The sequence below is a fragment of the Taudactylus pleione genome, unplaced genomic scaffold, assembly GCF_031769625.1.
Source record: "Taudactylus pleione unplaced genomic scaffold, aTauple2 ptg000141l, whole genome shotgun sequence".
NCBI classification, from domain to species: Eukaryota; Metazoa; Chordata; class Amphibia; order Anura; family Myobatrachidae; genus Taudactylus; species Taudactylus pleione.
In genome coordinates, this window is record NW_028284543.1 from 2,501 (window position 1) to 30,378 (window position 27,878).

Sequence of the window (27,878 nt, forward strand, 5' to 3'; positions counted from 1 at the left end):
CACCTGTGCACCTGCTGGGTGACCTGGGAAATGTGTCAGTCAGTAATGACTACACCTGTGCTCCTGCTGGGTGCCTGGGAAATGTGTCAGTGAGTAATGACTACACCTGTGTACCTGCTGGGTAACCTGGGAAATGTGTCAGTGAGTAATGAGTACACCGGTGCTCCTGCTGGATGACCTGGGAAATGTGTCAGTGAGTAATGATTACACCTGTGCACCTGCTGGGTGACCTGGGAAATGTGTTAGTGAGTAATGACTACACCTGTGCACCTGCTGGGTGACCTGGGAAATGTGTCAGTCAGTAATGACTACACCTGTGCTCCTGCTGGGTGCCTGGGAAATGTGTCAGTGAGTAATGACTACACCTGTGCTCCTGCTGGGTGACCTGGGAAATGTGTCAGTAAGGAATGACTACACCTGTGCTCCTGCTGGGTGCCTGGGAAATGTGTCAGTGAGTAATGACTACACCTGTGCACCTGCTGGGGGACCTGGAAAATTTTATCTGTGTGAGGTCCTGGGGACCGAGTTTGAGAACCACTGGTTCAGTGTTTCCTGAACACTGCCATTACAGTCCTGGTTTTAAGGGTATCCATGCTCGAGTCCAGATGGCTAATTCAAATAGACTGAGGTACTAATTACTGTAATGGAGCATACACACGGTCAGATTTTTCTTCAGATCTGCATGATAACAATTTAAAAAATCGTTCTGTCTTTCATATCTGAAGGAAAATCTGACATATCTGACATGCCTGAACGATGGACGATGAACGATGCGCATTTCTGATGGTCAGATAACGATATCTGACATCGACTGTGTTTGCAGTCAGACTTTGACGATTCCATTCATTTTAATGCAGTCAAAAATCGTTCAAATCTTTGGTAAAATCGTTCAATCGTTCATCTGACAAATCTGACCGTGTGTATGCACCATATGTCACCTCTGCACTAAGGTTATCTGTCCAATCTGGTTGGTTGGAATTACAATCTGGTAATGTATGGGAGCAAATGACACTCCACCAAAAGCTTCCAAATGCTGGAAAAGCAACAATAATGGTTATTCACACAAATTGGTTAAATCAAATGGATTTAAGCAATTTGTCTGAATGATTCTATTTGTCTGTTTTCCAGTGTTTGCCTCATGCATGTCTCAGACAGGATCTAAACTAGCTGTGATAGGGACAGAGGTTCCTGTGATGTCACTGTTATGTGATCACTCTGAGGCAATAGATGCTGCTGACCAGTGAGCAGTACTGGCTCCTCCTGATGATGTCACAGGATGGACCTCAGGTGTGCACTGAGCATGCTCTTGCCAGCACATGGGCTGTTCCCTTTCTCATTAATGCACCTGAATGCTCCCAACTGCCCAGAGGCTGCTGTCATGTAGAAGGTGACTATGGAATGTATATATAGCTGTATCACGCTGTCAATGTACCTGATATCACAGGGGTAGGCAACCTGTGGCACTCCAGTTGCTGTGGAGCTAAACATCCCAGCATGCCCAAAAGCAAAACCATTTCAGGACTTGCTGGTATGTATAGTTACGGAGCAGGACTTACTGGGATGTGTAGTTACGGAGCAGGACTTACTGGGATGTGTAGTTACGGAGCAGGACTTGATGGGATGTATAGTTACGGAGCAGGACTTACTGGGATGTGTAGTTACGGAGCAGGACTTGCTGGGATGTGTGGTTACGGAGCAGGACTTGCTGGGATGTGTGGTTACGGAGCAGGACTTGCTGGGATGTGTGGTTACGGAGCAGGACTTGCTGGGATGTGGGGTTACGGAGCAGGACTTGCTGGCATGTGGGGTTACGGAGCAGGACTTGCTGGCATGTGGGGTTACGGAGCAGGACTTGCTGGCATGTGGGGTTACGGAGCAGGACTTGCTGGGATGCGGGGTTACGGAGCAGGACTTGCTGGGATGCGGGGTTACGGAGCAGGACTTGCTGGGATGCGGGGTTACGGAGCAGGACTTGCTGGGATGCGGGGTTACGGAGCAGGACTTGCTGGGATGCGGGGTTACGGAGCAGGACTTGCTGGGATGCGGGGTTACGGAGCAGGACTTGCTGGGATGCGGGGTTACGGAGCAGGACTTGCTGGGATGCGGGGTTACGGAGCAGGACTTGCTGGGATGCGGGGTTACGGAGCAGGACTTGCTGGGATGTGGGGTTACGGAGCAGGACTTGCTGGGATGTGGGGATACGGAGCAGGACTTGCTGGGATGTGGGGATACGGAGCAGGACTTGCTGGGATGTGTGGTTACGGAGCAGCTGGTAGATATGTTTAGGTGACAGGTCCGCTGTACAAACAGATCTCCGGGACAGCTGTGTAAGAGTTAGGCCGAGATGCACTAAATAGGAAAATGTAGTTTTCAGGGGTTTTACCGCATTCCCCATATGTACAAAGCTTCTGCCCGTTGGGTAATTTATAGACCATATAAGTCTATGGATACTCCCCATAGGGGGGCATCCGATCCCTCCCTTGAGACCCTGCAGCTCGCGTCCGTCTGCACATACGCAGAATGCTGCCAGAGAGACTAAAACACAGAAGTTCCTCTCCCCGGTAGCGTTGCAAAAGGACGGCTATTATCAGGAGATATGTCCTGTGCGATACTCTTGGTACATACTGTGGTAATGAACCGCGCTGTGTAATTGAAGACCGGTGGGATTTACCGTATTGCTAATACGATGCTTGGTACATCCCGCCCTTACAGAGAGAGAGAGGGACTAGGATTCATTATGTATCATCTGATCTATTGCTTGTGTCATTCCCTCCTCTCCCTGTCTATGAGTAATACCCCTGTAACCTACCCTTACTCTAAATGGTCTCTGGGTTACTATCTAGTAGGGAAGCAATAATATAGTTGTGCCTCCACCCAAGCTATTTGTGGTTGGCCTGGGACAACCTACTAACAAAGTATATTGTATAGTTATCTAAATACAGTTTTCAAGTGTATTATCTATAAACTTCAATTACTACATCACATATACTTTCATTTACCACCTGGTTCTTGTTCTTCACAGGATGTCGCTATTCTGGAACTCTGCCCCTGATATCTGCTTCCAGGTAGATATTACACCAATGTAGTTATTATAAGTATCTTTTTATAGAGTAGAATGGTAAATAACTTTAGTTATTTACTTATGTATTACAATATAGATACATTTAGAACACAAATGATACACATCTAATGTAAATACACTTCCTGGTATTGTTTCTGTTAAGTGTTCAATTGTCCAGTATAAGTGGAGCTAGAAATGGTCTCTGTGGTACTCCAAGTAATATAAATGTGTATTGTACAGAATTAGAGTCCAGTCCCTGCAATAAAGTTATGCTGCAATGTATAAAGGCCCCATACATCAGCAATCCATTGTGTATAATAATCTGTAATGTATAAAGCCCCCATACATCAGCAATCCATTGTGTATAATAATCTGTAATGTATAAAGGCCCCATACATCAGCAATCCATTGTGTATAATAATCTGTAATGTATAAAGGCCCCCATACATCAGCAATCCATTGTGTATAATAATCTGTAATGTATAAAGGGCCCCATACATCAGCAATCCATTGTGTATAATAATCTGTAATGTATAAAGGCCCCATACATCAGCAATCCATTGTGTATAATAATCTGTAATGTATAAAGGCCCCATACATCAGCAATCCATTGTGTATAATAATCTGTAATGTATAAAGGCCCCCATACATCAGCAATCCATTGTGTATAATAATCTGTAATGTATAAAGGCCCCATACATCAGCAATACATTGTGTATAATAATCTGTAATGTATAAAGGCCCCCATACATCAGCAATCCATTGTGTATAATAATCTGTAATGTATAAAGGCCCCATACATCAGCAATCCATTGTGTATAATAATCTGTAATGTATAAAGGCCCCCATACATCAGCAATCCATTGTGTATAATAATCTGTAATGTATAAAGGCCCCATACATCAGCAATACATTGTGTATAATAATCTGTAATGTATAAAGGCCCCCATACATCAGCAATCCATTCTGTATAATAATCTGTAATGTATAAAGCCCCCATACATCAGCAATCCATTGTGTATAATAATCTGTAATGTATAAAGGCCCCATACATCAGCAATCCATTCTGTATAATAATCTGTAATGTATAAAGGCCCCCATACATCAGCAATCCATTGTGTATAATAATCTGTAATGTATAAAGGCCCCCATACATCAGCAATCCATTGTGTATAATAATCTGTAATGTATAAAGGCCCCCATACATCAGCAATCCATTGTGTATAATAATCTGTAATGTATAAAGGCCCCATACATCAGCAATCCATTGTGTATAATAATCTGTAATGTATAAAGGCCCCATACATCAGCAATACATTGTGTATAATAATCTGTAATGTATAAAGCCCCCATACATCAGCAATCCATTGTGTATAATAATCTGTAATGTATAAAGGCCCCATACATCAGCAATCCATTCTGTATAATAATCTGTAATGTATAAAGGCCCCATACATCAGCAATCCATTCTGTATAATAATCTGTAATGTATAAAGGCCCCATACATCAGCAATCCATTGTGTATAATAATCTGTAATGTATAAAGGCCCCCATACATCATACGTCCTCCTAATGGCATTTTAGTACACAGCGCACAGTCCCACACACTTTCCCTCCACTCTCCTGTGTGATATTGGCGTCATCTTAATCGTGTTTTAGTACACAGACCACAGTCCCACACTCTCCCTCCGCTCTCCTGTGTGATATTGGCGTCCTCCTATTGGTGTTTTAGTACACAGCACACAGTACCACATCCTCTCTCTCCTGTGTGATATTTGCGTCCTCCTAATGGTGTTTTAGTACACATCGCACAGTCCCACACCCTCTCCCTCCGCTCTCCTGTGTGATATTTGCGTCCTCCTAATGGTGTTTTAGTACACATCGCACAGTCCCACACCCTCTCCCTCCACACTCCTGTGTGATATTTGCGTCCTCCTAATGGTGTTTTAGTACACATCGCACAGTCCCACACCCTCTCCCTCCGCTCTCCTGTGTGATATTTGCGTCCTCCTAATGGTGTTTTAGTACACAGCGCACAGTCCCACACCCTCTCTCTCCTCTCTCCTGTGTGATATTGGCGTCCTCCTAATGGTGTTTTAGTACACAGACCACAGTCCCACACTCTCTCCCTCCACACTCCTGTGTGATATTGGCGTCCTAATGGTGTTTTAGTACACAGCGCACAGTCCCACACCCTCTCCCTCTGCTCTCCTGTGTGATATTGGTGTCCTCCTAATGGTGTTTTAGTACACAGCGCACAGTCCCACACTCTCTCCGTCCACACTCCTGTGTGATATTGGTGTCCTCCTAATGGTGTTTTAGTACACAGACCACAGTCCCACACCCTCTCCCTCCGCTCTCCTGTGTGATATTGGCGTCCTCCTAATGGTGTTTTAGTACACAGCGCACAGTCCCACACCCTCTCCCTCCGCTCTCCTGTGTGATATTGGCGTCCTCCTAATGGTGTTTTAGTACACAGCGCACAGTCCCACACCCTCTCCCTCCTCTCTCCTGTGTGATATTGGCGTCCTCCTAATGGTGTTTTAGTACACAGCGCACAGTCCCACACCCTCTCCCTCCGCTCTCCTGTGTGATATTGGCGTCCTCCTAATGGTGTTTTAGTACACAGCGCACAGTCCCACACCCTCTCTCTCCTCTCTCCTGTGTGATATTGGCGTCCTCCTAATGGGGTATTAGTACACAGCGCACAGTCCCACACCCTCTCCCTCCACTCTCCTGTGTGATATTGGCGTCCTCCTAATGGTGTTTTAGTACACAGCGCACAGTCCCACACCCTCTCTCTCCTCTCTCCTGTGTGATATTGGCATCCTCCTAATGGTGTTTTAGTACACAGACCACAGTCCCACACTCTCTCCCTCCACACTCCTGTGTGATATTGGCATCCTCCTAATGGTGTTTTAGTACACAGACCACAGTCCCACACTCTCTCCCTCCACACTCCTGTGTGATATTGGCGTCCTCCTAATGGTGTTTTAGTACACAGCGCACAGTCCCACACTCTCTCCCTCCACTCTCCTGTGTGATATTGGCATCCTCCTAATGGTGTTTTAGTACACAGACCACAGTCCCACACCCTCTCCCTCCACACTCCTGTGTGATATTGGCGTCCTCCTAATGGTGTTTTAGTACACAGCGCACAGTCCCACATTCTCTCCCTCCACTCTCCTGTGTGATATTGGCGTCCTACTAATGGTGTTTTAGTTCACAGACCACAGTCCCACACTCTCTCCCTCCACTCTCCTGTGTGATATTGGCGTCCTCCTAATGGTGTTTTAGTACACAGCGCACAGTCCCACACCCTCTCTCTCCTCTCTCCTGTGTGATATTGGCGTCCTCCTAATGGTGTTTTAGTACACAGACCACAGTCCCACACTCTCTCCCTCCACACTCCTGTGTGATATTGGCATCCTCCTAATGGTGTTTTAGTACACAGACCACAGTCCCACACTCTCTCCCTCCACACTCCTGTGTGATATTGGCGTCCTCCTAATGGTGTTTTAGTACACAGCGCACAGTCCCACACTCTCTCCCTCCACTCTCCTGTGTGATATTGGCATCCTCCTAATGGTGTTTTAGTACACAGACCACAGTCCCACACTCTCTCTTCTCTCTCCTGTGTGATATTGGCATCCTCCTAATGGTGTTTTAGTACACAGACCACAGTCCCACACCCTCTCCCTCCACACTCCTGTGTGATATTGGCGTCCTCCTAATGGTGTTTTAGTACACAGCGCACAGTCCCACATTCTCTCCCTCCACTCTCCTGTGTGATATTGGCGTCATACTAATGGTGTTTTAGTTCACAGACCACAGTCCCACACTCTCTCCCTCCACTCTCCTGTGTGATATTGGCGTCCTCCTAATGGTGTTTTAGTACACAGACCCACACTCTCTCCCTCCACTCTCCTGTGTGATTGCTGGGTGACCTGGGATATGTGTCAGTGAGTAATGACTACACCTGTGCACCTGCTGGGTGACCTGGGAAATGTGTCAGTGAGTAATGACTACACCTGTGCACCTGCTGGGTGACCTGGGAAATGTGTCAGTAAGTAATGAATACACCTGTGCACCTGCTGGGTGACCTGGGAAATGTGTCAGTGAGTAATGACTACACCTGTGCACCTGCTGGGTGACCTGGGAAATGTGTCAGTGAGTAATGACTACACCTATGCACCTGCTGGGTGACCTGGGAAATGTGTCAGTGAGTAATGACTACACCTGTGCACCTGCTGGGTGACCTGGGAAATGTTTCAGTAAGTAATGAATACACCTGTGCTCCTGCTGGGTGACCTGGGAAATGTGTCAGTGAGTAATGATTACACCTGTGCTCCTGCTGTGTGACCTGGGAAATGTGTCAGTGAGTAATGAGTACACCTGTGCACCTGCTGGGTGACCTGGGAAATGTGTCAGTGAGTAATGATTACACCTGTGCACCTGCTGGGTGACCTGGGAAATGTGTCAGTGAGTAATGATTACACCTGTGCTCCTGCTGTGTGACCTGGGAAATGTGTCAGTGAGTAATGAGTACACCTGTGCACCTGCTGGGTGACCTGGGAAATGTGTCAGTGAGTAATGATTACACCTGTGCACCTGCTGGGTGACCTGGGAAATGTGTCAGTGAGTAATGATTACACCTGTGATCCTGCTGGGTGACCTGGGAAATGTGTCAGTGAGTAATGAGTACACCTGTGCTCCTGCTGGGTGACCTGGGAAATGTGTCAGTGAGTAATGCCTACACCTGTGCACCTGCTGGGTGACCTGGGATATGTCAGTGAGTAATGACTACACCTGTGCACCTGCTGGGTGACCTGGGATATGTGTCAGTGAGTAATGACTGCACCTGTGCACCTGCTGGGTGACCTGGGATATGTGTCAGTGAGTAATGACTGCACCTGTGCACCTGCTGGGTGACCTGGGATATGTGTCAGTGAGTAATGACTACACCTGTGCACCTGCTGGGTGACCTGGGATATGTGTCAGTGAGTAATGACTACACCTGTGCACCTGCTGGGTGACCTGGGATATGTGTCAGTGAGTAATGACTACACCTGTGCACCTGCTGGGTGACCTGGGATATGTGTCAGTGAGTAATGACTACACCTGTGCACCTGCTGGGTGACCTGGGATATGTGTCAGTGAGTAATGACTACACCAGTGCACCTGCTGGGTGACCTGGGATATGGTGACAGCACAGGACAGCAGGGCACAGACCTCCAGACAGGTCTGTCCTGTTGAAATCAGGCGAGTTGGGAGGTATGCAATCTTCCTCTTGTACTGCTTATAGAACCACAACACCTAAATGACAGGCTGTTCTATATAAAATAATTACTAACATCAATCACTAATACATATGTACAGGTTCCATGGAGCAACTATCGATGTTCCTGGCCAAAAGTGATCCGAACCGGGACTGGATTAGAGTGGGAACCCCAAAGTTTGCACATCTCTAGTTACGTGAGATGCAGCCGTACTCACTGTTATACGCTTGTTGGATGGAGCGGAGCAGGGTTATATACAGTCACTAGCCTGTAAGTGTATCTGATGACTGGGTAGTAGGACAGGGATGCTGGGGTTCTCTCTGGAGGTAAGTGGGAGGCTACTATCTCTCATTGTGTCACAACACAGTGACAACATGGCGCCGCACATGCACAGTAGCTAAGTCCATCTTGGAACAGGGAATAAAACATCCCTTTAGGGAGAAAATGGAGTGTGTGCAGTAGTGCTGACCACTGTCATCAGGATGAGCTATGCCCGGCTTACTATGCCTACCCAGCCTCCCTCCACCTGGCATGTGCAAGGCAGCCTCCGCTGGTAGATAGCAGCAGTAGGTGGCACCATCACTAACTGTAGCATCAGTGGAGCCTCAGTGGGGTAATGAATGCTGAAATGGGAATAATATAGTGGCATCCCTGTCACCATTGGCATCCACCTCTTGCATGTGCAGGTTGGGCAAATCAAAGTCATCCTAGTGCTGGTTAGCGGGCACAACAGCACATCCCTCCCTGCTACACCATGAGAGGAGCCACTCGCCTGCCATTGCAAATGAAGTAGAACTTGTACCTATATAAGGTGACAGAACTCTGAGGTAATACCTGATCATATACAGAAGGGGGCGACAAAGTGGCACCTGTTCAGTTCATTACAATTCTCCTGCTATTCCCTATAACACCACTGGGGTGCAGTATTGCAGACCTTTACAGTGTTACATACAGTACAAGCAGCTACACATAGACTGCACTTGTAAGACCCCCAAACCTGGGTATACGTAATGTAAGAATGGAGTTTCTGGGTTCGTTCTTATATACAGAGAGGTGAAGAGATGAGTAAACTGCCTTTAGATGATTATAGCTGGTATTTTATTACACCTAAGAAATCACATCGGGTCAATTTGCAATGGGAATCACAAGTTCAATTACAATTCACAAAAATAAACAACGGAACAAGTTTTATTATTCAGGAACACAGCTTCCATGCAATCGCCAAATATTCCTCTCCTCCTGCTGGTGTCAGAATATTAATCCATGCAATACTTTATAAGCAACAATTTATTACAATTACGTTAAACAATATTATCAGTATCGATGCATGCAACAATAACAGCCTACCCCACAAATGTGATAAGGAGAACCGTATATAACTAATTATCCTAAACTTTAACCTTTAACTAAGTTTCACTGGCCAGATAATTAAATGTCCCTAAATACCGGTAGCGCTAAGTCTCTGTAAGTGTACACTGCGTTGCCCGGGTCCTCACTGAGTTTTTGCTGTATGAGATGCAGGGCAGTTTCTAGGGTCTGAGGCTCCCAGTGCGAGCAGTCAAAATGCGCCCCCCCCCCTCGAAGCAGTAATATTGTGGAGTGGGCGTGGCGTCATCATGAGGGGGTGTGGTATCACAGTAAGGGAGCGTGATCTAGAAAGACCACAGAATGACAGCCACCGTGACTACTGAGTACAAGGGTGTCTAACCTGTCAGAGGCAAAGCGCTGAAAAATATATGTAGCTAAATAAAAGATAGACAGCATGCGCGCGCCGGAGGCGCGCGCTCAAAAAATGGGGTGTGGCCTAGCTGTCACAAGTCCACGCCGCATTTCTGTGTGCATGCCTGTGGTGTGACATTTGCAGAAGTATGACCTTGCATCACACCCGGTTTTAGTCGCGTTGGGAGCGAGCCCAGCCAGATCCACATAAAATACACTGCAACAAACCACTTCCACATAAAATATATTGGAAAAGCCAGAGGCACATAAACTACGTTTTAAAACCACATCCACCTCAAATACATTATTAAATCCAGAACCCCATAAAACACATTGAAAAAACATGATTCACATAATACACACTTCATTCCAGCCCCCTCCCTTACCATTCCAGCCCCCTCCCTTACCATTCTCTACCCTCCCTTACCATTCTCTCCCCTCCCTTACCATTCCAGCCCCCTCCCTTACCATTCCAGCCCCCTCCCTTACCATTCTCTACCCTCCCTTACCATTCTCTCCCCTCCCTTACCATTCCAGCCCCCTCCCTTACCATTCTCTCCCCTCCCTTACCATTCCAGCCCCCTCCCTTACCATTCCAGCCCCCTCCCTTACCATTCTCTCCCCTCCCTTACCATTCTCTCCCCTCCCTTACCATTCCAGCCCCCTCCCTTGCCATTCCATCCCGACAGGTCTTAGGCTTCCCCCCCACTGGCTCTCAGGCAAAAGTGCCCATTATGCAGTGCCCCCTGTAGTTGTCCCCATATGCAGTGTCCCCTGTATTTATGCCCCTTATGCAGTGCCCACAGTGGTAGTGTAACTTATGCAGAGCCCCCATTAGTAGTGCCCCCTGTAGTCATGTCCCCTGTAGTCATGCCCCCATCAGTAATGCCCCCAATAGTAATGGTTCCTGTTGTAGTGCCCCAGTAGTAGTGTCCCCAGTTGTATTGCCCCCAATAGTAATGCCCCCTGTACTAGTGTCCCCTTTATAAATTCCCCAGTATTAATGCCCCTGTATTAGTGCCCCCAGTAGAAGTGCCCCTGGCCCCTGAGTAATGCACCCAGTAGTGGTGCCTCCTAAGCAATAACCCCAGTAGAAGTGCCCCCCGAGTAATGTCCCCAGTAGTAGTGCCCGGGTGCCCCCAGTAGTGGTGTCTCCCCCAGTAGAAGTGCCCCCAGAGTAATGTCCCTAGTAGCTGTGCCCAGGTGCCCCCAGTAGTGGTGGCTCCCCCCAAGTATTGTCCAGGCTGCCTGCACACACACACAAAAAAAAAAAAACCACAGTAACACTTACCTTCAGCCCCGCTCTGGCCCCAGCTCTGGCGTCCGCTCCGCTCGGCTGCTCCTCTCTCTGCACTATGGGAAAGACGTCATGACGTCCTCCCATAGTGCACATTGTGGGAGCCGGAAGCCGGAGCCTCCGTCTCCGTCTCCGGCTGCTCTGCTCTGCCGGGCGGCCGCTGGTAACTGAATCTCAGCGGGCGCCCGGCAGTTAACATGCTGTTTCTTCAGCAGGGGTAGGAGGCAGCGCGCCCCGTGCGATTGCACGGGTCGCCTGCCCCTAGAAACGGCCCTGATGAGATGGGTTTTCTTCCTATAAGAAATGTTCTGCACTGTGAATCCTAGCTGTCAGTCTCAGTTACTATGTTACTATCTCAGCACAGATGTGACAGCAATCCATGTTACTTCCAATAGCTACTTATGTTGCCAGATTTGTACCTTCAGCTGGAGCTAACTGAACAACTTGTATGTAGTCGCTTTGGATACATTTGTAACAATGGCGGAAGCCTCCTGCAGGATGGGAGAAAGTAAATCAATGTTCCTCCTCTGAGATGGTTATTCCTGCAGCTACTCTACGCTGTATTTCCTCTCTCTGCACATCAGGCGGTTATGCTGTAACAGCCTCCTCTCTCCTAATATCTCTAGGGCAGAGTCTCTCCTTTGTGTATGTGCCTCAATGTTTCATTTCACAGGTACATTTAATAAGCAGGGGTGATGTCAATCTGCCTGTTGCTGTCACTTTTTAGTGGCACCGGAAGCTATGTGGGTGGAGGATACTCCGTGTTTTATTGCGTGTAGCAATGGTGACTTATGGGGCTTCCGTTGGTGCTGAGGAAGTTAAGTGACTGCAGATACTGCTACTGTGGGTGCAAGCCTGCGGGGCGGGTGTCAGGAAATTACTTACCACCCTCAGGAACAGCTTCCACTCCCCGGGTGCTCTCTCTCTCTCTCTGCAGTGCCCGTCATGGTCCCGGGATTGCCCAGGCTGGTCCAGCCTCCGCCTGTGATGCGTGTTCCCAGCCTCCGCCTGTGCCGCGCCTCTTCCCGACAGGGCTTCCGCTTCCTGCCGCTGTAGTCTCTGATCACCGCGAAGTTTCCAAGCAGCACCGGAGTCTCTCTTAGCTCTTCCAGACTGGCCACGGACACCGTCCCGTCACCTCAGGTATCTGTCGCACACATACTAAGGTCTCTCCTCTCCACCGTCACCACCGGGAACTATGCACGCGTCTCGCGTCCAGGCTTTTATTTATCTCCTCTCTCCCTCGTGATCACTCTCAACAGCCTTCCCCTGAGTTCACGCGCTGACTCTGCCTATTCCCCCATGTCCAACAGGGATATTTCTCCCCTAGTTAGGTCCCTTGGTATAGTCCTGGCCTCGTGGAACCCCAAGTCGCACAGGGTCACTTTGCCCGGATGGCACCATAACTTCATCATTATGGGGGGGGGGGGCAGTTCATACCAGACTATTCTGACAACATTGTGTTTAAAAAACACTCTCCCTTCAATAAAATACATTTTTATATATACATCTTAGAGACATTTATGAGTAAGTTACTGGCACAGCTTTACAGAAGTGGGGTCCCCTAATTTCAGGGTATCACACACTGACATATAATGAATAATATAATAATATGCAGCAGGACCAGAGTAACCATGGGGTGGATGGAGCTACTGCCCCATGTCTCCACATAAATATAGGCCCAATCTCTGTGACAGCATAATGATGAGCAGCTGTCTAGCTGGCCACACAGTCGCTCATAAATCATAAGTATTACAATGTTATATCTAGTTTTCTCACTGAGGGGGAAATGTATCAAACCTTGAAGAGAAATAAATTACCAACCAATCAATATCTAACTGTCATTTTATAGGTGGTTTTAGAAAAATGATAGTTAGAAGCTGATTGGTTGGTCCAACCCCTATCCATTGCCAATGCGAGAAAAAACAACCCCATTCAAGTCCTGCGCATTCATGTAATAACAGCTGGTGCAGCCCCTAGAAGCTAAATAGGACTATAATAAAAGCAGGAGACCCTCCCATTAATATAGCGCTATTTGCTATCGGCAGTCCCAGGGAGGGGGAACTTCTCCCCCCGGGACAGAGTGTCTGACCTGTGATTAGCAGACAGCGCTTCCAATGGGAAACCACTTCTGCTTTTATCATACCAGCCACAGGAGGAAGGTAAGAACCGGGGCCTGGGGGCTCACAGAGGAGGGGTGGGTATTACTGGGAGCACTGAAGGCCCTAAGTAACATCCACCACTGACCCTGTCTGACTTCATTTAGTGCCTTGAAATTTGCAGCTGGATGGTTGAAGATGTCAGTGTCACCAATCAGTCTAGTACAGCACCCAAAGTAATAAAGAGAATCAGTGAGAGGGAAGACCAAGGCTATCATTAATCTTAGTAGTTTGAGGGGTCCTTTCATCATCCCTTAATGACCCGTTACTCATGCAGAAATGCCATTCATCATCAGGGGATGGATAGGACCACATGAAGTTTTTGGAGTTTACCTGCGAGTAAAAGCGACATCTTCAATTGGTTTGAATCCGAGGGCCAGTGGTCTTTATATTACCTGTCATTTTCCCCCAGACTGCATGATAACATTAGTAATACCCCTTTCACATCACAAACCCAGCTCTGACCCGGGATTTTGAGGCTCGGTCAGACTTGGCTGTGACCCGAGTCAGAATTTTTTTACACTGCAGTTTCTACAAGGGTTATTCCCAGGTCGGCCCCGTTCATACTGAACCCTATGGATGTCATTATAAATTGACTTATTACAGCCTCACAGAGATAAGGTCACAAATGGGAACCAAAGGGAGAGGGGTGGGGACAGCTCACAGCATTGCAGCAATCATGGCAGACAGACTACCTGTGTGTGTTCCAGAGCTGGTGAGTGTTAGTGCTATCCTGCTGTTTCATTCAGCCAGTGAGAGCATGATGCAGCCTCTGACCATGTGCAGCATTCAGCCAGTGAGAGCATGATGCAGCCTCTGACCATGTGCAGCATTCAGCCAGTGAGAGCATGATGCAGCCTCTGACCATGTGCAGCATTCAGCCAGTGAGAGCATGATGCATCCTCTGACCATGTGCAGCATTAAGCCAGTGAACGCATGATGCAGCCGACCATGTGCAGCATTCAGCCAGTGAGAGCATGATGCAGCCTCTGACCATGTGCAGCATTCAGCCAGTGAGAGCATGATGCATCCTCTGACCATGTGTAGCATTCAGCCAGTGAGAGGATGATGCATCCTCTGACCATGTGCAGCATTCAGCCAGTGAGAGGATGATGCAGCCTCTGACCATGTGTAGCATTCAGCCAGTGAGAGGATGATGCAGCCTCTGACCATGTGCAGCATTCAGCCAGTGAGAGCATGATGCATCCTCTGACCATGTGCAGCATTCAGCCAGTGAGAGCATGATGCAGCCTCTGACCATGTCCAGCATTCAGCCAGTGAGAGGATGATGCAGCCTCTGACCATGTGCAGCATTCTGCCAGTGAGAGCATGATGCATCCTCTGACCATGTGCAGCATTCAGCCAGTGAGAGCATGATGCAGCCTCTGACCATGTGCAGCATTCAGTCAGTGAGAGCATGATGCAGCCTCTGACCATGTGCAGCATTCAGCCAGTGAGCATGATGCATCCTCTGACCATGTGCAGCATTCAGCCAGTGAGAGCATGATGCATCCTCTGACCATGTGCAGCATTCAGCCAGTGGGAGCATGATGCAGCCTCTGACCATGTGCAGCATTCAGCCAGTGAGAGCATGATGCAGCCTCTGACCATGTGCAGCATTCAGCCAGTGAGCGGATGATGCAGCCTCTGACCATGTGTAGCATTCAGCCAGTGAGAGGATGATGCAGCCTCTGACCATGTGCAGCATTCAGCCAGTGAGAGCATGATGCAGCCTCTGACCATGTGCAGCATTCAGCCAGTGAGAGCATGATGCATCCTCTGACCATGTGCAGCATTCAGCCAGTGAGAGGATGATGCAGCCTCTGACCATGTCCAGCATTCTGCCAGTGAGAGGATGATGCAGCCTCTGACCATGTCCAGCATTCTGCCAGTGAGAGGATGATGCAGCCTCTGACCATGTCCAGCATTCAGCCAGTGAGAGCATGATGCAGCCTCTGACCATGTCCAGCATTCAGCCAGTGAGAGGATGATGCAGCCTCTGACCATGTGCAGCATTCAACCAGTGAGAGCATGATGCATCCTCTGACCATGTGCAGCATTCAGCCAGTGAGAGCATGATGCAGCCTCTGACCATGTGCAGCATTCAGCCAGTGAGAGCATGATGCAGCCTCTGACCATGTGCAGCATTCAGCCAGTGAGAGCATGATGCATCCTCTGACCATGTGCAGCATTCAGCCAGTGAGAGCATGATGCAGCCTCTGACCATGTCCAGCATTCAGCCAGTGAGAGGATGATGCAGCCTCTGACCATGTGCAGCATTCTGCCAGTGAGAGCATGATGCATCCTCTGACCATGTGCAGCATTCAGCCAGTGAGAGCATGATGCAGCCTCTGACCATGTGCAGCATTCAGCCAGTGAGAGCATGATGCAGCCTCTGACCATGTGCAGCATTCAGCCAGTGAGAGCATGATGCATCCTCTGACCATGTGCAGCATTCAGCCAGTGAGAGCATGATGCATCCTCTGACCATGTGCAGCATTCAGCCAGTGGGAGCATGATGCAGCCTCTGACCATGTGCAGCATACAGTACACTTATTTCAGGTGGAGAGGCCTCATATGCTCCACCGTGACCACTATTCTCAAACTGAACATGTCGACTGACCAAAGATCTTAGGCTCAAGACCACAAACATGGAGAAGCTTTCATGGTGACTGTGGAAGCTTTTCAGGACGTGCACTGGATGGCTCACTTTCGGATATGGCATGCGATGTTCTATTAACTGCTGGATCTACTGGCCCCAGCACTTTCAAGGCAGTCCACCAACTTTAGGAGACCCATAGAGCCAAGCAGGAGGCGAGCCATTGCATTGTGGTGGTACATTACCTTAGGAGAGTACTGCATACTCTCCTGCCTGTGGTGGTATGTTACCCTAGGAGAAAACCGTACACATTCCTGCCTCTGCTGGTACGTTACCCTAGGAGAGTACCGTACACTCTCCTGCCTGTGGTGGTATGTTACCCAAGGAGAGTACCGTACACTCTCCTGCCTGTGGTGGTATGTTACCCTAGGAGAGTACCGTACACTCTCCTGCCTGTGGTGGTATGTTACCCTAGGAGAGTACCGTACACTCTCCTGCCTGTGGTGGTATGTTACCTTAGGAGAGTCCAGTACACTCTCCTGTCTGTGGTGGTATGTTACCCTAGGAGAGTACCGTACACTCTCCTGCCTGTGGTGGTATGTTACCCTAGGAGAGTACCGTACACTCTCCTGCCTGTGGTGGTATGTTACCCTAGGAGAGTACCGTACACTCTCCTGCCTGTGGTGGTATGTTACCCTAGGAGAGTCCCGTACACTCTCCTGCCTGTGGTGGTATGTTACCCTAGGAGAGTCCCGTACACTCTCCTGCCTGTGGTGGTATGTTACCCTAGGAGAGTCCCGTACACTCTCCTGCCTGTGGTGGTACGTTACCCTAGGAGAGTCCCGTACACTCTCCTGCCTGTGGTGGTACGTTACCCTAGGAGAGTCCCGTACACTCTCCTGCCTGTGGTGGTACGTTACCCTAGGAGAGTCCCGTACACTCTCCTGCCTGTGGTGGTACGTTACCCTAGGAGAGTCCCGTACACTCTCCTGCCTGTGGTGGTACGTTACCCTAGGAGAGTCCCGTACACTCTCCTGCCTGTGGTGGTACGTTACCCTAGGAGAGTACCGTACACTCTCCTGCCTGTGGTGGTACGTTACCCTAGGAGAGTACCGTACACTCTCCTGCCTGTGGTGGTACGTTACCCTAGGAGAGTACCGTACACTCTCCTGCCTGTGGTGGTACGTTACCCTAGAAGAGTACCGTACACTCTCCTGCCTGTGGTGGTACGTTACCCTAGGAGAGAACCGTACACTCTCCTGCCTGTGGTGGTACGTTACCTTAGGAGAGAACCGTACACTCTCCTGCCTGTGGTGGTACGTTACCCTAGGAGGGTACTGTACACTCTCCTGCCTGTGGTGGTATGTTACCCTAGGAGAGAACTGTACACTCTCCTGCCTGTGGTGGTATGTTACCCTAGGAGAGAACTGTACACTCTCCTGCCTGTGGTGGTATGTTACCCTAGGAGAGTCCAGTACACTCTCCTGCCTGTGGTGGTATGTTACCCTAGGAGAGTCCCGTACACTCTCCTGCCTGTGGTGGTATGTTACCCTAGGAGAGTCCCGTACACTCTCCTGCCTGTGGTGGTATGTTACCCTAGGAGAGTCCCGTACACTCTCCTGCCTGTGGTGGTATGTTACCCTAGGAGAGTCCTGTACACTCTCCTCCCTGTGGTGGTATGTTACCCTAGGAGAGTACCGTACACTCTCCTCCCTGTGGTGGTATGTTACCCTAGGAGAGTACCGTACACTCTCCTGCCTGTGGTGGTATGTTACCCTAGGAGAGTCCCATACACTCTCCTGCCTGTGGTGGTATGTTACCCTAGGAGAGTCCCGTACACTCTCCTGCCTGTGGTGGTACGTTACCCTAGGAGAGTCCCGTACACTCTCCTGCCTGTGGTGGTACGTTACCCTAGGAGAGTACCGTACACTCTCCTGCCTGTGGTGGTACGTTACCCTAGGAGAGTACCGTACACTCTCCTGCCTGTGGTGGTACGTTACCCTAGGAGAGTACCGTACACTCTCCTGCCTGTGGTGGTATGTTACCCTAGGAGAGTCCCGTACACTCTCCTGCCTGTGGTGGTATGTTACCCTAGGAGAGTCCCGTACACTCTCCTGCCTGTGGTGGTATGTTACCCTAGGAGAGTCCCGTACACTCTCCTGCCTGTGGTGGTATGTTACCCTAGGAGAGTCCCGTACACTCTCCTGCCTGTGGTGGTATGTTACCCTAGGAGAGTCCCGTACACTCTCCTGCCTCTGGTGGTATGTTACCCTAGGAGAGTCCCGTACACTCTCCTGCCTCTGGTGGTATGTTACCCTAGGAGAGTCCCGTACACTCTCCTGCCTCTGGTGGTATGTTACCCTAGGAGAGTCCCGTACACTCTCCTGCCTGTGGTGGTATGTTACCCTAGGAGAGTCCCGTACACTCTCCTGCCTGTGGTGGTACGTTCCCCTAGGAGAGTACCGTACACTCTCCTGCCTGTGGTGGTACGTTACCCTAGGAGAGTCCCGTACACTCTCCTGCCTGTGGTGGTACGTTACCCTAGGAGAGTCCCGTACACTCTCCTGCCTGTGGTGGTACGTTACCCTAGGAGAGTCCCGTACACTCTCCTGCCTGTGGTGGTATGTTACCCTAGGAGAGTCCCGTACACTCTCCTGCCTGTGGTGGTATGTTACCCTAGGAGAGTCCCGTACACTCTCCTGCCTGTGGTGGTATGTTACCCTAGGAGAGTCCCGTACACTCTCCTGCCTGTGGTGGTATGTTACCCTAGGAGAGTCCCGTACACTCTCCTGCCTGTGGTGGTATGTTACCCTAGGAGAGTCCCGTACACTCTCCTGCCTGTGGTGGTATGTTACCCTAGGAGAGTCCCGTACACTCTCCTGCCTGTGGTGGTATGTTACCCTAGGAGAGTCCCGTACACTCTCCTGCCTGTGGTGGTATGTTACCCTAGGAGAGTCCCGTACACTCTCCTGCCTGTGGTGGTATGTTACCCTAGGAGAGTCCCGTACACTCTCCTGCCTGTGGTGGTATGTTACCCTAGGTGAGTCCAGTACACTCTCCTGCCTGTGGTGGTATGTTACCCTAGGAGAGTACCGTACACTCTCCTGCCTGTGGTGGTATGTTACCCTAGGAGAGTCCCGTACACTCTCCTGCCTGTGGTGGTATGTTACCCTAGGAGAGTCCCGTACACTCTCCTGCCTGTGGTGGTATGTTACCTTAGGAGAGTCCCGTACACTCTCCTGCCTGTGGTGGTATGTTACCCTAGGAGAGTACCGTACACTCTCCTGCCTGTGGTGGTACGTTACCCTAGGAGAGTACCGTACACTCTCCTGCCTGTGGTGGTACGTTACCCTAGGAGAGTACCGTACACTCTCCTGCCTGTGGTGGTACGTTACCCTAGGAGAGTACCGTACACTCTCCTGCCTGTGGTGGTACGTTACCCTAGGAGAGTACCGTACACTCTCCTGCCTGTGGTGGTACGTTACCCTAGGAGAGTACCGTACACTCTCCTGCCTGTGGTGGTATGTTACCCTTGGAGAGTACCGTACACTCTCCTGCCTGTGGTGGTACGTTACCCTAGGAGAGTACCGTACACTCTCCTGCCTGTGGTGGTACGTTACCCTAGGAGAGTACCGTACACTCTCCTGCCTGTGGTGGTACGTTACCCTAGGAGAGTACCGTACACTCTCCTGCCTGTGGTGGTACGTTACCCTAGGAGAGTACCGTACACTCTCCTGCCTGTGGTGGTACGTTACCCTAGGAGAGTCCCGTACACTCTCCTGCCTGTGGTGGTACGTTACCCTAGGAGAGTCCCGTACACTCTCCTGCCTGTGGTGGTACGTTACCCTAGGAGAGTACCGTACACTCTCCTGCCTGTGGTGGTACGTTACCCTAGGAGAGTACCGTACACTCTCCTGCCTGTGGTGGTACGTTACCCTAGGAGAGTCCCGTACACTCTCCTGCCTGTGGTGGTACGTTACCCTAGGAGAGTCCCGTACACTCTCCTGCCTGTGGTGGTACGTTACCCTAGGAGAGTCCCGTACACTCTCCAGCCTGTGGTGGTACGTTACCCTAGGAGAGAACCGTACACTCTCCTGCCTGTGGTGGTATGTTACCCTAGGAGAGAACCGCACACTCTCCTGCCTGTGGTGGTATGTTACCCTAGGAGAGTACCGTACACTCTCCTGCCTGTGGTGGTATGTTACCCTAGGAGAGTACCGTACACTCTCCTGCTTCTGGTGGTAGATTGCATCCTATTCAACTCATCTGTCATAGATGACAATTTGTGGACAGTCACAGTTATACTTATTTATTATCTGTATTTGTTTGTTGTGTCAGCTCGGTGTGTGTGATGGTTACTTTTACATCCACTGCCCAGCTGACAGTAACCACCAATTTATTCATTGTACATACGGATTACAATTATCTCATGCGCTAACAATAGCCGGTATGTGTAGCTTCAGGACCTAATAGGCGCTACAAATATTATTGTCTGCTGCCATTATGTATAATTCATTTAAAGTGGTACAAATACTGTATGCTAGTAAGGCTGGTTAGCATTTGTCTGGTGTGCTCTATCTCATAAGTGCCAATTACATTTTAAATCGATTATTCGCGTTATATCGGCGTTATTAATTATATCAACGGCTGATATTGTTTATGAATTGACGCATTCTTCTGTCTTCTTTCACCTGCAAGTAACTGACTACTGCTCCCAGCATACTCTTACTACACTGTAATTGTATGTCCCTGCCTCAGCTGTATTAGGTGTATGACTACTGCTCCCAGCATACTCTTACTACACTGTAATTGTATGTCCCTTACTACAGTGTAAATGTATGTCCCTGCCTCAGCTGTATTAGGTATGACTACTGCTCCCAGCATACTCTTACTACACTGTAATTGTATGTCCCTGCCTCAGCTGTATTAGGTATATGACTACTGCTCCCAGCATACTCTTACTGCACTGTAATTGTATGTCCCTTACTACACTGTAATTGTATGTCCCTTACTACACTGTAATTGTATGTCCCTGCCTCAGCTGTATTAGGTATATGACTACCGCTCCCAGCATACTCTTACTGCACTGTAATTGTATGTCCCTGCCTCAGCTGTATTAGGTATGACTACTGCTCCGAGCATACTCTTACTGCACTGTAATCGTAAGTCCCTGCCTCAGCTGTATTAGGTATATGACTACTGCTCCCAGCATACTCTTACTACACTGTAATTGTATGTCCCTGCCTCAGCTGTATTAGGTATATGACTACTGCTCCCAGCATACTCTTACTACACTGTAATTGTATGTCCCTTACTACAGTGTAAATGTATGTCCCTGCTTCAGCTGTATTAGGTATATGACTACCACTCCCAGCATACTCTTACTACACTGTAATTGTATGTCCCTTACTACACTGTAATTGTATGTCCCTGCCTCAGCTGTATTAGGTATATGACTACTGCTCCCAGCATACTCTTACTGCACTGTAATTGTATGTACCTGCCTCAGCTGTATTAGGTATGACTACTGCTCCCAGCATACTCTTACTGCACTGTAATTGTATGTCCCTGTCTCAGCTGTATTATGTATATGACTACTGCTCCCAGCATACTCTTACTACACTGTAATTGTATGTCCCTGCCTCAGCTGTATTAGGTGTATGACTACTGCTCCCAGCATACTCTCACTACACTGTAATTGTATGTCCCTGCCTCAGCTGTATTAGGTATATGACTACTACTCCCAGCATACTCTTACTACACTGTAATTGTATGTCCCCGCCTCAGCTGTATTAGGTATATGACTACTGCTCCCAGCATACTCTTACTACACTGTAATTGTATGTCCCTGCCTCAGCTGTATTAGGTGTATGACTACTGCTCCCAGCATACTCTTACTACACTGTAATTGTATGTCACTGCCTCAGCTGTATTAGGTGTATGACTACTACTCCCAGCATACTCTTACTACACTGTAATTGTATGTCCCTTACTACACTGTAATTGTATGTCCCTGCCTCAGCTGTATTAGGTATATGACTACTACTCCCAGCATACTCTTACTACACTGTAATTGTATGTCCCTGCCTCAGCTGTATTAGGTGTATGACTACTGCTCCCAGCATACTCTCACTACACTGTAATTGTATGTCCCTGCCTCAGCTGTATTAGGTATGACTACTGCTCCCAGCATACTCTTACTGCACTGTAATTGTATGTCCCTGCCTCAGCTGTATTAGGTATGACTACTACTCCCAGCATACTCTTACTGCACTGTAATTGTATGTCCCTGCCTCAGCTGTATTAGGTATATGACTACTGCTCCCAGCATACTCTTACTGCACTGTAATTGTATGTCCCTTACTACAGTGTAAATGTATGTCCCTGCTTCAGCTGTATTAGGTATATGACTACCACTCCCAGCATACTCTTACTACACTGTAATTGTATGTCCCTTACTACACTGTAATTGTATGTCCCTGCCTCAGCTGTATTAGGTATATGACTACTGCTCCCAGCATACTCTTACTACACTGTAATTGTATGTCCCTGCCTCAGCTGTATTAGGTATATGACTACTACTCCCAGCATACTCTTACTACACTGTAATTGTATGTCCCTGCCTCAGCTGTATTAGGTGTATGACTACTGCTCCCAGCATACTCTCACTACACTGTAATTGTATGTCCCTGCCTCAGCTGTATTAGGTATGACTACTGCTCCCAGCATACTCTTACTGCACTGTAATTGTATGTCCCTGCCTCAGCTGTATTAGGTATATGACTTCTACTCCCAGCATACTCTTACTACACTGTAATTGTATGTCCCCGCCTCAGCTGTATTAGGTATATGACTACTGCTCCCAGCATACTCTTACTACACTGTAATTGTATGTCCCTGCCTCAGCTGTATTAGGTGTGTGACTACTACTCCCAGCATACTCTTACTACACTGTAATTGTATGTCCCTTACTTCACTGTAATTGTATGTCCCTGCCTCAGCTGTATTAGGTATATGACTACCGCTCCCAGCGTACTCTTACTGCACTGTAATTGTATGTCTCTTACTACACTGTAATTGTATGTCCCTGCCTCAGCTGTATTAGGTATGACTACTGCTCCCAGCATACTCTTACTACACTGTAATTGTATGTCCCTGCCTCAGCTGTATTAGGTGTATGACTTCTGCTCCCAGCATACTCTTACTACACTGTAATTGTATGTCCCTGCCTCAGCTGTATTAGGTGTATGACTACTGCTCCCAGCATACTCTTACTACACTGTAATTGTATGTCCCTGCCTCAGCTGTATTAGGTATATGACTACTACTCCCAGCATACTCTTACTACACTGTAATTGTATATCCCTGCCTCAGCTGTATTAGGTATATGACTACTGCTCCCAGCATACTCTTACTACACTGTAATTGTATGTCCCTGCCTCAGCTGTATTAGGTATATGACTACTGCTCCCAGCATACTCTTACTACACTGTAATTGTATGTCCCTGCCTCAGCTGTATTAGGTATGACTTCTGCTCCCAGCATTCTCTTACTACACTGTAATTGTATGTCCCCGCCTCAGCTGTATTAGGTGTATGACTACTGCTCCCAGCATACTCTTACTACACTGTAATTGTATGTCCCTGCCTCAGCTGTATTAGGTATGACTACTACTCCCAGCATACTCTTACTACAGTGTAATTGTATGTCCCTGCCTCAGCTGTATTAGGTATATGACTACCGCTCCCAGCATACTCTTACTGCACTGTAATTGTATGTCCCTTACTACAGTGTAAATGTATGTCCCTGCCTCAGCTGTATTAGGTATGACTTCTGCTCCCAGTGTACTCTTACTACACTGTAATTGTATGTCCCTGCCTCAGCTGTATTAGGTATATGACTACTGCTCCCAGCATACTCTTACTACACTGTAATTGTATGTCCCTGCCTCAGCTGTATTAGGTATATGACTACTGCTCCCAGCATACTCTTACTGCACTGTAATTGTATGTCCCTGCCTCAGCTGTATTAGGTATATGACTACTGCTCCCAGCATACTCTTACTACACTGTAATTGTATGTCCCTGCCTCAGCTATATTAGGTATATGACTACTGCTCCCAGCATACTCTTACTACACTGTAATTGTATGTCCCTGCCTCAGCTGTATTAGGTATGACTACTGCTCCCAGCATACTCTTACTACACTGTAATTGTATGTCCCTGCCTCAGCTGTATTAGGTATATGACTACTGTTCCCAGCATACTCTTACTACACTGTAATTGTATGTCGCTGCCTCAGCTGTATTAGGTGTATGACTACTGCTCCCAGCATACTCTTACTACACTGTAATTGTATGTCCCTGCCTCAGCTGTATTAGGTATATGACTACTGCTCCCAGCATACTCTTACTACACTGTAATTGTATGTCCCTTACTACACTGTAATTGTATGTCCCTTACTACACTGTAATTGTATGTCCCTGCCTCAGCTGTATTAGGTGTATGACTACTACTCCCAGCATACTCTTACTACACTGTAATTGTATGTCCCTGCCTCAGCTGTAATAGGTGTATGACTACTGCTCCCAGCATACTCTTACTACACTGTAATTGTATGTCCCTGCCTCAGCTGTATTAGGTATATGACTACTGCTCCCAGCATACTCTTACTACACTGTAATTGTATGTCCCTGCCTCAGCTGTATTAGGTATGACTACTACTCCCAGCATACTCTTACTGCACTGTAATTGTATGTCCCTGCCTCAGCTGTATTAGGTATGACTTCTGCTCCCAGCATACTCTTACTACACTGTAATTGTATGTCCCTGCCTCAGCTGTATTAGGTATATGACTACTGCTCCCAGCATACTCTTACTACACTGTAATTGTATGTCCCTTACTACACTGTAATTGTATGTCCCTTACTACACTGTAATTGTATGTCCCTGCCTCAGCTGTATTAGGTGTATGACTACTACTCCCAGCATACTCTTACTACACTGTAATTGTATGTCCCTGCCTCAGCTGTAATAGGTGTATGACTACTGCTCCCAGCATACTCTTACTACACTGTAATTGTATGTCCCTGCCTCAGCTGTATTAGGTATATGACTACTGCTCCCAGCATACTCTTACTACACTGTAACTGTATGTCCCTGCCTCAGCTGTATTAGGTATGACTACTACTCCCAGCATACTCTTACTGCACTGTAATTGTATGTCCCTGCCTCAGCTGTATTAGGTATATGACTACTACTCCCAGCATACTCTTACTACACTGTAATTGTATGTCCCTGCCTCAGCTGTATTAGGTATGACTACTACTCCCAGCATACTCTTACTGCACTGTAATTGTATGTCCCTGCCTCAGCTGTATTAGGTATGACTACTGCTCCCAGCATACTCTTACTGCACTGTAATTGTATGTCCCTGCCTCAGCTGTATTAGGTATATGACTACTACTCCCAGCATACTCTTACTACACTGTAATTGTATGTCCCCGCCTCAGCTGTATTAGGTATATGACTACTGCTCCCAGCATACTCTTACTACACTGTAATTGTATGTCCCTGCCTCAGCTGTATTAGGTGTATGACTACTGCTCCCAGCATACTCTTACTACACTGTAATTGTATGTCCCTGCCTCAGCTGTATTAGGTGTATGACTACTACTCCCAGCATACTCTTACTACACTGTAATTGTATGTCCCTTACTACACTGTAATTGTATGTCCCTGCCTCAGCTGTATTAGGTATATGACTACTACTCCCAGCATACTCTTACTACACTGTAATTGTATGTCCCTTACTTCACTGTAATTATATGTCCCTGCCTCAGCTGTATTAGGTATATGACTACCGCTCCCAGCGTACTCTTACTGCACTGTAATTGTATGTCCCTTACTAAACTGTAATTGTATGTCCCTTACTACAGTGTAATTGTATGTCCCTGCTTCAGCTGTATTAGGTATATGACTACCACTCCCAGCATACTCTTACTACACTGTAATTGTATGTCCCTGCCTCAGCTGTATTAGGTATGACTACTGCTCCCAGCATACTCTTACTACACTGTAATTGTATGTCCCTGCCTCAGCTGTATTAGGTATGACTACTGCTCCCAGCATACTCTTACTACACTGTAATTGTATGTCCCTGCCTCAGCTGTATTAGGTATATGACTACTGTTCCCAGCATACTCTTACTACACTGTAATTGTATGTCGCTGCCTCAGCTGTATTAGGTGTATGACTACTGCTCCCAGCATACTCTTACTACACTGTAATTGTATGTCCCTGCCTCAGCTGTATTAGGTATATGACTACTGCTCCCAGCATACTCTTACTACACTGTAATTGTATGTCCCTTACTACACTGTAATTGTATGTCCCTTACTACACTGTAATTGTATGTCCCTGCCTCAGCTGTATTAGGTGTATGACTACTACTCCCAGCATACTCTTACTACACTGTAATTGTATGTCCCTGCCTCAGCTGTAATAGGTGTATGACTACTGCTCCCAGCATACTCTTACTACACTGTAATTGTATGTCCCTGCCTCAGCTGTATTAGGTATATGACTACTGCTCCCAGCATACTCTTACTACACTGTAATTGTATGTCCCTGCCTCAGCTGTATTAGGTATGACTACTACTCCCAGCATACTCTTACTGCACTGTAATTGTATGTCCCTGCCTCAGCTGTATTAGGTATGACTTCTGCTCCCAGCATACTCTTACTACACTGTAATTGTATGTCCCTGCCTCAGCTGTATTAGGTATATGACTACTGCTCCCAGCATACTCTTACTACACTGTAATTGTATGTCCCTTACTACACTGTAATTGTATGTCCCTTACTACACTGTAATTGTATGTCCCTGCCTCAGCTGTATTAGGTGTATGACTACTACTCCCAGCATACTCTTACTACACTGTAATTGTATGTCCCTGCCTCAGCTGTAATAGGTGTATGACTACTGCTCCCAGCATACTCTTACTACACTGTAATTGTATGTCCCTGCCTCAGCTGTATTAGGTATATGACTACTGCTCCCAGCATACTCTTACTACACTGTAACTGTATGTCCCTGCCTCAGCTGTATTAGGTATGACTACTACTCCCAGCATACTCTTACTGCACTGTAATTGTATGTCCCTGCCTCAGCTGTATTAGGTATATGACTACTACTCCCAGCATACTCTTACTACACTGTAATTGTATGTCCCTGCCTCAGCTGTATTAGGTATGACTACTACTCCCAGCATACTCTTACTGCACTGTAATTGTATGTCCCTGCCTCAGCTGTATTAGGTATGACTACTGCTCCCAGCATACTCTTACTGCACTGTAATTGTATGTCCCTGCCTCAGCTGTATTAGGTATATGACTACTACTCCCAGCATACTCTTACTACACTGTAATTGTATGTCCCCGCCTCAGCTGTATTAGGTATATGACTACTGCTCCCAGCATACTCTTACTACACTGTAATTGTATGTCCCTGCCTCAGCTGTATTAGGTGTATGACTACTGCTCCCAGCATACTCTTACTACACTGTAATTGTATGTCCCTGCCTCAGCTGTATTAGGTGTATGACTACTACTCCCAGCATACTCTTACTACACTGTAATTGTATGTCCCTTACTACACTGTAATTGTATGTCCCTGCCTCAGCTGTATTAGGTATATGACTACTACTCCCAGCATACTCTTACTACACTGTAATTGTATGTCCCTTACTTCACTGTAATTATAT

At 47.7% G+C, this 27,878-nt stretch overlaps 1 long non-coding RNA gene across 3 annotated transcripts in view; it reads left to right on the forward strand.

Moving 5' to 3' along the window:
• Positions 1–1,270: 1,270 nt before the first annotated feature.
• LOC148522725 (uncharacterized) overlaps positions 1,271–27,878 on the forward strand; it is a 91,353-nt gene continuing 64,745 nt past the window's right edge. For 2 of the 3 annotated variants that reach the window (XR_015878516.1, XR_015878514.1), the window contains exons 1-2: positions 1,271–1,387; positions 3,023–3,065. This is a non-coding gene — a long non-coding RNA (uncharacterized LOC148522725). Of the gene's footprint in view, positions 1,388–1,413; positions 1,529–3,022; positions 3,066–27,878 lie in introns of those variants that run through there. The other variant, XR_015878515.1, reaches the window with a different exon arrangement.